Source organism: Marmota monax, unplaced genomic scaffold (assembly GCF_021218885.2).
Source record: "Marmota monax isolate L192 unplaced genomic scaffold, Marmota_monax_Labrador192_F-V1.1 WCK01_AAM20220418_F8-fsc00026, whole genome shotgun sequence".
NCBI lineage: Eukaryota > Metazoa > Chordata > Mammalia > Rodentia > Sciuridae > Marmota > Marmota monax.
The window spans coordinates 3,156,770-3,168,982 of NW_026693108.1; the positions used below are offsets into that span (position 1 = coordinate 3,156,770).

General features: G+C 48.4%; 1 long non-coding RNA gene across 1 annotated transcript; it reads left to right on the plus strand.

Annotated features, from left to right (window-relative positions):
• The first annotated feature begins 1,370 nt into the window (after window positions 1–1,370).
• LOC124099749 (uncharacterized) lies at window positions 1,371–11,982 on the plus strand. Its single transcript, XR_006854080.2, has 3 exons — window positions 1,371–1,522; window positions 9,077–9,241; window positions 9,540–11,982. It is a non-coding gene; the product is annotated as an uncharacterized LOC124099749 (long non-coding RNA).
• The last annotated feature ends 231 nt before the right edge of the window (window positions 11,983–12,213 follow it).

The window sequence follows — 12,213 nt, forward strand, 5'->3', positions numbered from 1 at the left end:
TGTCCATGGAATGATTTGTGCCTCCCAAACACCCGCTGATGATGGCTTCTGGTGCAATTATCCTATGGGTGCCTTCGGATTGCCACCTCCCCTTCCTCCACTATTTACTGGAGACTCAAGTTGTGCACAGATAATTCAAATTTACCATGTTTCGATGATCATTTTATAATACCATTAAGTAGGAAGATGGTATCGTATCTCACAAGTGAAGAAGTTCAGACAAAGAAATGCAAAAGCTGAGATGCGAGGATCTGGCTCGAGTTCTCCCCTTCAGCCTCCCCAGGGTTCCTTGGAACTGAGAACTGGGTTTTGGCAGAGCTGACTTCGCCCCAACTTCCTCTGAGGTCTCCCAGGCCTTTCCACCTTAGTGAGGTGGTAAACAGTCACCGCTCTCTGCCTGCCTCCCTGAAGCCAGGCCACAAATACCATTCGCCTTTCTCTACTTATTTTGCTGGCACTTTCTCCATTTCGCACCACTCCAGAACACATCTAAATGTAGTAACATACAGACTGTGTCAGTAGCGTGGAAAAGGCTGGTCCCCAGCCCACATTGTAAAGGGAACAGAGCTGTGATGTGCTGAGGAGAGTTCCAGGTGGGCAGCAGTGCTGTCTCCAGCCAGGGAACCGAGTGGTTCCAAGGCGCACACAGCCACGTTTCCTGGACATGATTCGGCATTTGTTCAGGGACCAAGAGAATAAAACAAGAGGAGAGAAATAAGGGGAAAACCAGCCAGAAATTGTTCTAGCTTTAGTGTAAGCTGATAAACAGAACGTGTATGTGGAAATTGCTGTCTTTGTGCTGGGAACTTTGAGTGACTTTCATGTGAGACAGCTTTTTCCTTTTTCCTTTTTCTGAGGGCAACAGAAATTGGTGTGGACAGTTAGGAATAGAGGGCTGAACTGTATTACTAGTGAAGTTTCGCAACATCAAGTTCAGAGGCTAAAGCTCAAGTTTCAGTTAGAGCAATTCTAGAAAGCCATTGACACACTCGCTTTATGACATTGTGTTTCATTGAGAGATAAAGGACAGAGTGGGTGGAAGTTGTGAGGGAATTCCTAATTCTGGGGGATGCTGCCTCGATCTGTTGTCAGAGGCAACTCTGTTCCCCTCCAGGACAATGGGCTGGGATTAAGGCAGGCGCCGGGTTGCCCCCTGGGTGAGATCTAAGGAGGAAAAATGGGGTTTGTCTGTCACTGCAGCGAGGGCAGAGTGTATTTTGGAGCTGGTGTTCCCTGACAAACAGAAATGAGTAAGGGCACTTAGTCACAGTGTTTTGTAAGAACTGTGTTTACACAGTTTACACAGCCAACCCGAGGAGACCCCAGAGCGGGGTGGGGGTGTTGGGGGGGTGGAGAGGGATGGTGAGGACTGACGAGCAGGCATTGGCTCCCGTTTGGGTTTTCCCTGCAGAGTAAGGCCATTGAATTTATCTCATTTATACCTTGAGCACCAACACACACACAATTCGTGAAGTGGAAAACCGAGGAGGACGTCCCTGTGGGCTGGAGTGGACAAGATCCTGTGAGTAGAGTTCAGTGTGGACATCATTAGGTTGTATCAAAACCTCTGCCATGTGTTGGATGTCACTGGTGCCACAGTGACAGTCAGTGGGTCACACACATGCGCACACCATATATCCGTACTAGAAGTGCTCTTAACAGAAAATGCCAAATTTACCGTGGAGGACAATATTCCCAGTTGTGTGTTTTTTTCTTGTACTTTGCACATTAGTCAAGCCTCGTGCTTGTTAAAGTGTGTGTGAAGTGTGACATATTCTGGAAGACAAGAAAGGCTTGTCTCTATTTACTGCACATCAGCCAGGTTGAAGCAGGTGACACTGGGCTCTCCAGATTCACTCTCCTCTGCCTAAGAGCCACCACCTGTGGGGTGGAGCCGACTCCAGGGAGAGGAGGGTTGGGGGCAGTGCAGAGGCCCTTCAGGACTGGGCCCAGGTGAGGCCAGCCCCAGTGACATCCCAGGCACCCTGCTGTTGGGAAGACAAGGGTGAATGTCCTTGAAATGAAGAGGTCAGTTTGCTAGTCTCGGGTGGGTGCCACGGTTGTGTGGGATGGTGGTGGTGTTGTGGATGTGTGGGCAATGCCACATGCTGGTTATTCTTGGTTTGTGGGAGCTACGCTCCCCTTGTCCACAATGACAGGCAAGTGAAAGAGCTGGGCTCTGAAGTTAAGCAGAGGGGTTGTAGCACCAGCTTTGTGGGTTGGGTCTACGCCTCAAATCTGTGTGCTGCCTCGGTTTCCTCTCGTAAATGGAGCTCGTGATAACAACCTTACAAGATGTCAAGTGCATCAGCGATCCTACCTGACACAGTCGGCAGAGTGGTCCTTCTATAAATTATAGCAATGATTAACTTCTCAATCACAGCAGGTAAATAAATGGGGAGATATGTTAGATTTTTTTTTTTGGATCTTTCCTGATTTGCTTTGATTTTTCATATAATGCACAAATTATCCTGAAGAGCAAAGAAATGAAAGAAGCTTTGCAAAGCCAAATAAGTTTGTGTTTCTCGTAAAACTGTCTAATCAAAATGCTGTCTATTAACTCTGATGTCAGGTGACCTTTGGCTCTGCATTGGTGTGTTGTGGCAGAGGGAGTTCAACTTGTTCTCAAGATTTCTGTTTTTGGCTGTAGTAAAGCATAAAAGGGAGGAGACATTTCTTTAGTGGGCAACTATAGGGAGACTTTAAAATAGTGCCCTTCTAGTCCTTCCCTTAGGAAGGAAGGAAGGAAGGAAGGAAGGAAGGAAGGAAGGAAGGAAGGAAGGAAGGAAGAGTTCTCTCAAGGAAATTCATGGTAACTAGAAACTCAGTGCATGGAAACACAGGTCATTACATTGTGGACCAGGATCTAAAACTTTATCTGATAATTTCTCTTGCATTGTGTCAGGGCCAAGGATGAAAATAACTGTCATGGTCTAATATCTGTTTGTATTTCATGCATGACTCAGTTTGTGAATCATCTTATGAGGAGTTTGCTGGTTACTTCAGGGTAGTTTCCATCAACAGAACCTGTATGCGGGGAACAGAGAAGCGTCCACACTTGCGTGAGTCCCCATGCACAGTGGTTGGTTGGGTGCAGGGACTTCGAAGGGACCAGCCAGGATGCACAACCAGGCTGCAGGGGGGACAACGATGAGGAAGTTCTCCTGCAGACATCTCATCACCACCTTCTTGCTGCTCTCTGAAGGTCAAGTTCTGGGCTTCTACCTGCCTGGACCAGTCTATAGCTGATTCTCATCATCCACAGATACAACATTTTATTAACTTGCCTCAAACACTGAATTGTCAAATACTGAACTATTGCTTCATGAGGAAGTGGAGAATCCGCTCCTGTGTGCCTCTGGCCATGTTTTCATCGAATGATGGACAGATTTGTTTTATCCATGTTTCTGCTGAAAGACACCTTATGTCCCATGAACTGTTGATCCATAAACACGGACCTCAAGGACAATAGTACCTTGTCTTAGGTCTGAACGAAGCTTCTCCAACACACTCTGTTTTACCTGGCTTGGGAGTGGACAGTGGAGGCTTATCCGCTTAGGAAAATTGGGTAGTATGTTAGCATGGTGCTTGGGCCATTCAAAACAGTGAAATCACCACTGAAAAGCACCAGAACCCAAGACATGGTAGCTGAAAGGTGCAGGAGGCTCTGGTGCGCAGTGCGGGGGCTGAGCAAGGCGGGGAGGCGCCTTGGTGGGCCTGCTGGGAGCACCGGCATCTAAGTGACTTGGCTTGTTGCTCTGCACACATCCTTGAGGGCAGGAGAAAGTGCCTCGTTAAATTAAATCCAGTTTGTGCCTGGGGAGGCCTCCTGCTTAATTCCAAGTGTGGTCAGCTGTGACCTGGCTTGGTACGGGGGCCAGCTGTGTGTGCCCATAGGAGTGTGCTCATGAACTGGCCTCCCTCACAGTGGCAGGCTCAGCCAGCCCCTGTGGCCTGTTGATTCAATCAAACACTGAGTCATAACCCACTGAGGAGTCTGGTGCCACTTATGTTCTCTGTCCATAAATGCTGTCTGTCGACTTCACAGGCCTGAATTCCCTGAACATCTTCTTATTCTGAGGCTGTTCAACTCCAGAATCAAGAACAAAAGCCAGCGGAAGTCTTTCAATTTGTTGTGACTTTGACTTGTGATTTAATGAGAAGGTGTATTTGCAGACACGTTATCCGGGAATAATGAGGATTGACTCTGTGACTCTGGCTCTCGTGGCCTCGGCCTCTGTGTTTAACACCAGTCCTGAGAAGACTCTGTTCTGCTCTGCTTGGATCAGGATCCAGTTGGCTGGGGCTGGCACTTGGGGTTGGGGCTGGGGCCTAATGAGGAGGCTGTTCTCCTGGCACTTGGGTTGGTGGTGATATTGGCATCTTGGTCTCCTTTGTATTACTTGGAAAGATGCACTTGGCAACCCAAATGCTGGTGGGTATCAGAGGTCAGAAGTGAAAGGACTGATTTTTTTTTGAATTTTTGATACCAGGGATTAAACTCAGGGACACTCAACCAATGGGCCATATCCTTAGTCCTTTTGATATTTTATTTAGAGACAGGATCTCACTGAGTTTTTTAGTGCCTCGCTAAGTTGCTGAGGTTGGCTTTGAATTTGCCATCCTCCCTCCTTAGTCTCCCGAGCCTCTGAGAAAGGACTATTTTTTATAATTGGCTGTAGTTCTGTTTTTCTTCACCCCCTAAGGTGTCTGGGACCCCAGAGAAAGGTAGTGTGCATGTGGTCCTGTTGTGGACCATTTTCTCTTCCTTTGTGTGCGAGGGTCACACACTTACCTCGTGGGGGTCAGTGTCATAATGATCCAGTACCCCTCCCTAGCACATGCAAACACAGGACCTGTGCAGTGCTCTGTATGGGGGCCATGTGGCCTGACCAAGCCCTTGTCTGCTCGCAACTATGACACCAATACACAGCGGCCCTGAAGCCACTTCCACCCGAGACTGTCAGAGTGTGTTTAGGGACAGGGCTGTATGCAGCTGTATGGCAGCTGGTCCTGTCTGCCTGAATGGGTGAGCTTGGCACTCCACCTAAGGCTCACGCTAAACTCCGAGGGGATCAACAAGCCGCTCTTATGTAAGGGCAAGGAGAAGGTCCAGCCCCAGCAGTCCCCTCTCTGACCTGTGTTTTTTCTTCCCTGGAACAACAAAGAGGCTTTGGAATTTCAAGGTCGTTTTCTATCTGGGCTGTGGAGCAGGCGATGGGATGAAAGCCTTCTCAAGGGCCTCGGGTCCTGGAGTTGATGGTTTAGACTCAGGCACAGACATAAACACACGTGACTGACGTCAACATGTGGCTCTCAGCCCCCGCGCAGAGCTGGGTGGTCCCCGGGAGCAGCACTGGGAGAGGCCACCGGCTCACTGAGCCCCTGGCAGCGGCCAGGCTCACAATGGGATTTTGTCCAGTGCTGACCCCTCCCCCTGACCTGGAGTCTAACGCGTGCAACCGCGTGCTGGGCAGATGCGGGGTGCGGCAGAAGGCAAGTCCTGGTTGAGTCTGTCATGGTGTCCCCCAATTCATGTTGAGCTGCCTCCCTTGTAGTGGGAGCAAGAGGTTTGGGGAAGTGATCAGGTCACAAGGGCTGGCAGGAACTAGCTAGGCCTCTTTCCACCCTTCTGTTCCTCCTGCCCCTGTGGGCACAGCCCCCAGGGCTCTGTCAGAGAGCAGAGAGCAGGCCTCATCAGACCCTGAGCCTGCCTGCGGCACCTGCTGTTGGAGTCCCGCCCCCCAAGCTCCCCTGCAACTGGGAGAAACACATCTCCGCTCCGACAGAGTGCCCAGGCTCAAGGTGCTTACAGCAGCCCCGATGGACTCAGAGAGTCACAGATCCATCTACCAAACCATGGGAGGCTGCATGGGGCCTCGACCCCTGTCCAGAACCTCCCAGGGACAGAGACTATAAGAAGGACTGTGGAACAGGAAGGGGACATTAGTTGTGGGGGGCGCTCTTCAGCAGTTTGGTCCACATCGGTGACAGGGACAGCCCTCTAATTCCTGTGAGGGGTAAGGTCCCTCAAACTGGGCTTGTCTGTCCACATGCTGAGCACATGAAGACACATTTGATGCACAGGGCACCTTGCTGGAAAGAATTTCTGCAGCTCAGGATGACAAAGCGGAAATAAGAAGACGGTATTAGCGACATCCGTGTCATAAGCCACAGATGAGCCCATTTGCAGGAGGGCTGCCATCAGGGGTCTGCTCTCCTGAGCCTGGGCAGCCGCGCCCCGACTTCTGGGGCCCAGGTTCCCTGCGACAGCTGCCATCAGGTCAGTCACTCCTGAGAGCCCAGCATGGCAGCTGCATTCCCAGGACTCCTGCTTCCTGGCCCTGGCTAGTCTTGAAGCCAGGTGGCTCAGCCCTGAACAGTGCATGTCCCCTCCAGATTGCCATGGACCTAGAGTGACAGGGAAAATGTGTTTTTATTTGTTTTGTTTTGTTCTCAAAAAGCAAAGTTCCTATTTGTGTTCTATAATCCAGGCTCGTCTCCGAGTTGCCCGCCCACAGCCCAGCCCATCGGAGCCCATCAGAGAGAGGGAGGCTGCTGGACACAGGGGGTCAGGGCACTGGGCACAGGGCTCTGTGGCTGGACAGGTCCTGCCCACCTTGTTCAGGAGGCCTGTGGTTAAGCTAGTGCCAGGCTCCCCCGGTGGAGGGGAGGGGAGCACAGTGACCATGTCTGTGGTTCTATTCCTGAGCGAGGTCACAAATCTGGGCTAATATTTTATAGAGGGGGTCAGGGCATGCTCAGGATAGGCTTAGAAAACTTCCTGGAGAAGAGGGTGGCGGTGCTCAAGAGGCAGGGGAGCAGGCTGCGGACTGGCAAGGCCCTCGCAATGCAGAGCACTCTCTTGCCCGCGATATGCCACACCTCTCCTCCAGGGGCAGAGCCGTCCCTCTCCCCCCAGCTCCCCAGAGCCTCGGGGCTCAGGAGTGAAGGGCTTAAGACGGGTGCAGTGGAGACCTGCCTCCTGTCTCCCTGCTGATTCTGGGCCACACCAGGCAGCCATTGAGAGTATGGCCCTTGTCTATGACACAGCACTTCCTGGAGGGAAGACACATTTGATGCACAGGGCACCTTGCTGGAAAGAATTTCTGCAGCTCACGGTGACAAAGCGGAAATAAGGAGATGGTATTAGTGGCATCCATGGCATCCAGAGTTTGGCGGCTGCCTTAATTGAGATGCTGTCTCAGCTGGTCCAGAGTCCTTCTTACAGGGCTGCCACCCAGATGATGACCACCCAACGGGAGACGGCTGGGCAGGAAAGCGCGACACGGGGGCAGGGAGTGATTTATAGATCCTTCCAGGGGCAGGAGCTTGCCGTCGCTTGCAGAGCTGGCCCCACACTCCTGCAGCGTTGCACCAGCGACATCATCACGCTTCCTCTCATTCATCCTCGCACTTTTGGATTAGGAAGGAGAGATTAATTGTGTGGGGGACCCTCAGCAATTTGCTGAACCTCTGCATTCCTGACATTAATCTTTCCCCAAGTGCCCTATCATTAACTTGAAAAATCAACCGGGCAAAACCTTAGAGTAGGTTCATGCAAATGAGAATACATAAATAGCACGCGGAGAGGAGCTGGGAAGGCCGCCGGGCTTCCTGGGCACCTGTGGCGGAGTGTCGCGGGAGCCCCCTTCGCAAGCCTTCATCTGTGGAACGTGTCCCTTGTCCACAGCTTGTTAGAGTCGTTTCTTTTTGGCGTGGGTCAGGGAAAGGCATGAAAACATTTCTATTTTCAAATAATGCAAATAAAAAATCCCTCTTCGGAGGAAACGCCCCGTGCTGTTGGAACTCGGTGGCCAGGGCTTCACCTAGGTTCTCTTCAATCCAGAAAGAAAAATCGCAGGAGATTGCTTGCCTTGAGACTTTCCCACATGACAGCAATTCTTACCGTGCCAGAAGTGGTTCATCTTGTTGTATGGGAAGTTGGCTAAAGCACTGCATTGAGGTAACAACTTTGGAAGTTTTGAGTCTCTTTTTCTGAAAACACTCTTCCATGCATAGATTTGTTCTTAGGTAAGTAAAGGTCTTGATTTGTGCACACTAAATCATGGTGACCAGCTGTGTAGAAAAACAGCTGTGTGTTCTACTAGGACAACATGGCCCTCGAGCCGGGGCTCTGAGGGGAGGCCCCTGGCTGGCCATTGCAGGTGCCTGGCTTTGCTCTACCCACTCCTCTGTGCAGTGCCCTCATGGTGGCCAACGGACTGAAGGCAAACTGCCCATGCGGGTTGAGAAGGACACACCCGCTGTTCCACTGACTACTTATGAACGAGGCCTTTTGAAAAATCTGCACTCAGCTGAATCTTCCCGTGCACTGCCATGGACATACTCACCAGCTACCTGAGTCAGGTAGAGCAGGATACAGCCAGGTCAAATGGACACATGGAATAAGAGATCTGAGAAAGGGGAAATTAGAGAGATGCTGGAATTTGGATGTTTTTCTAGATTTCATTAAAAGGTAAAAATATAAATCATCTGAAACCTGTAAAGTTTTTGATTGGAACAAACCTTAAAGTGAAGTTTAAAATGAAAAGTAATTCACCATAGATTATATTTTCTTCTTATTAAATTTTACATGGTAGTGTCATCAAGTTAAAACCTCACAAAGGCCTGGGTTTTAAAAAAAGGCATGTGGTTTTTTCCCAATTATTGGTTCGCTTAATATTTATGGAGAGCCTCCGGAGTGTACATCCCCGTGTTCAACAGGAAAATTGTGGAGAAACATCGAACTTAGGCCAAGACACACTCTCCAGTGATGGATCACGTCATCACATGGAAGCCGGCACAGGCAGAGCCTGTGAGCGCAGCCTCTGGTCCATCTGCTGATGTCTAGCCAAGAGGGACAGAGAATGACTAGTCACTTCATGGTCACGCATTTGTTTGAACTTTGGTTACCAACTCAATTAATAATTTATTTTAAATAAGCTAAATGTTCAGCCTATGTTAAAGTCATTTGCATTCATGTGCAAGGTAAATATGTTTGAATTTTTAATACTCTTTTGTATATCAACCCCATTTGACTAAAACTTGGTGGAAACATCTTTATTTCACACAGATCATTTCCTTAAACTAAAAGCAACCCCAAGGAAGTACACAGCACCCGTTAAGTGCCGGGCAGTGCGCATGTGCACACAGACACACAAGCCCTCTGAAGAGCCATGGGAGGGGGTCCCTGTCACCTGCATGATTCGACCACATGGAGCCCGCACTGCACCAGAGCGTAAGCAGAATTCTTGTTTTTCACAAGTGTGTGGAGGATGACAGTCATCAGTAGTTACACATTTATCAAACACTTGTCTTTGGTAGGCACTAGGGACACAAGGGTGATCCAGATCCGGGGCTTGCCCTCCTGTTTACCTTCTAGAGAAAGCAGGTCTTCACAAAGCTGCTGACACATGACATTCCCAGTTTGCTTTCTTGTAGAAGGTGGCCTGGGCAAGTTGAGGTCACATGTAAAGATTCCCCAATTCTAACAGTGAACTTCAGGCAATAAGGGGCTTCTTGTGATCTTTCACCAGACTCAGCCACGGCCTCCAGGGCCCTTAGCAAGAGGGAGGTGCACAGCGGGTTAGTCATGTCCAGTGTGAAGACGTCGGCCAGCACCAGGAGACAGTCACAAACAGAAGACCCCAGAGAGGGACTGGAACCTCCTTCCACTGGCTCCTTTTCTGTTCCTGAGGAAGAGCCATCAGCTCTGGCCCAGAACAATCCGAGTTAAAAGGTGTGGACACGGAGAACGGATAGGCTGAGTGTCGTGAGATCCAGTGACTTTAGCAGATACTGTCGACTATTTAGCAGACAGTTTTGAAGGATAAAAACGAGCCAGGACCTGCAAAGCTCCCTGGGTCTAGCTCCTGAATTACAGGAGTAGAATACATGGATCATGTGTGCATGTGTGTGTGAGCATTTGTGTGATAGCACATGTGTGTGCAAGTTAACAGCCACTGAGAACAACATGGGCTCAGCTCCCCAAGGTGATTCGCCTAGGACCCTCCTGCAATCTCCTAAGACCTGGTCTGCATTCACACAGGCCTTCTATCTAAAACCACACATTCTACCCACTTGTGCTCTCTCTGCAGCGGGTAAAGCTGAGCTCTCCACAATGTAAATCTTCACAGTACAGAATTTGGGTAGAATTTAAGGTATTTTAGTGTCACAAGCAATATTCCCTAACTTTAAAAGGGGAAAGATATTGAATATGACATTCAGATAAAGAATTCTTGGGACTCATTGGGTTTGTTGTTTCTAATGATCCTTGGGGAGCAAGCTGTGACTCTAAACCTTTTAATATATATATATTTTTTGTATTAAGGATTGAACCCAGGGGCGCTTAACCACTGAGCCACATCTCCAGCCCTTTTCGCTTTGGATATTGAGACTCAGTCTTCCTAAGTTGCTTAGGGCCTCACTGAGTTGCTGAGTCTAGCCTTGAACTTTCAGTCCTCCTGCCTCAGCCTCCTGAGTCACTGGGATTACAGGTGTGCGCCACTGCCCAGCATCATAATTTTTTCCATGAAATATGCCTAAGGAAACTATTTGGTCATTAGCAGTAAAACAGAACAAAATAAAAACAAAACAAAACCAAACCTCTATCTGCATACAGACTTCACAGGAGGTACACAGCAATCCTAAGTAAAGATAAAATTCCATTTAGAATATCCCATCAGACCATGAGACGGGTGTGTGGTAAGCTCTTCTCCGTCACAGCCCTGAGGACGTGTATCGTGTGGTTTCTCAAGGTCTGAAACCATATTCCTTGCCTGTGTCAGGGATGTCATTGAAGGCCCCAAACGATGCTCCTCCAGGCACTCAGGAGAGGTCTGAGGGTCCGCATGCCGTGGTGAGAGTACAGTGCTGCAGGACCTGGTGCACAGATGGGGCAGTGATCAAGAAGCTGTTGGGATAAAAAGAGGTTTCGTTCCTTGCCTTCCCCCGTGAGACTGGCATGGTGTGTTTTCATCATGTTCTTTGAAGTGAATTCCTAGAATCAAGACGTTTTTCAAGACGTTTAGAAGTGGGGGGTCCCAGCTCTAATTGCACTTTTCCATAGACCATGGTCAGCAGGTCACATTCTGATGACCTCACGTACCCCTCAGGAGACCCGTATCGAGTGCATGCTGTATTCCAGGAGGGCTGCCTGTTGAAATTGTATTATCTCAGAATGTTCCTGAACATTCATGCAGGTACAGAAATCTTTCTGAAGCAACGGCTTGTGTGGATGTGCAGAAATTGGAACCCCTGTCCTTCATGGGTGGGACTGTAAAATGGTGCAGCCACTTTGGAAAAGAGTTGATAATTCCTCCAAATGTCAGGCCCAGAGTTACCGTGTGACCAGTAATTCTACAGCTAGATTTATGCTCATGAGAATTGAAAATGGTGTCTACATCAAAATCTGCACACAAATGTTCTTATCAGCTTTATAATAACCAAATTGGGAGTAACTCAAATGTTCATCAGCAGATGGATGGATAAACAAAACACAGTGTGTTTGTGCAATAGAATGCTTATTGGATATTTTGTGAAAGGGTGCAATTCTGTTTCATGTTCCAGTAGGGACGAACCTTGACATTATTATGCTATGTGAAAGAAGGAACAACAAGCGGCCACAAATTGTGCTTCTGTTTATATCCCAATGCCCAGGATACACAAATCCAAAGGCAGAAAGTCAATTAGTTGTTGCTGAGAGAATGAGGGTGTGGAGGGAAACGAGGGTGATCTGTGGATGTGTTTTGTTTGGGGATGATAATAGAGAGTGGCAATGGCTTTACAATTCTGTGATTAAGCTAAAGTGACTGAATTGCACACTTTAAAGCAATAAATCTTATGGTATGTGAATTATATTTAATGAAGTTTTTACCGAGCTCTTAGGTTGTTCAAACCTTTGTCCCATAAGTGATCAAGATTGAACTTGTTGTTTTGAGATGTTTTTAGCCTTTAGATTAAAATAAAGCAAAATTTTAAGATAATCAAAGACAACAAAGCAATCAGAGTTATTTTTTCACAAGTGTTAGAATCTTATGTTTTCAAACATCTGAAGAGAATCATCCATAAGATGAATCAGAACCATAAAAGAAGTTTTGCAATACTTTTGCAGATGGTCTTATTTAAACAGATTTTGGGTAGTGATAATGTCGATGCTTATACAGTTACACGGCATAAGGCCTGGTTTGGATGAGGGGCCTTTTGGGCAAG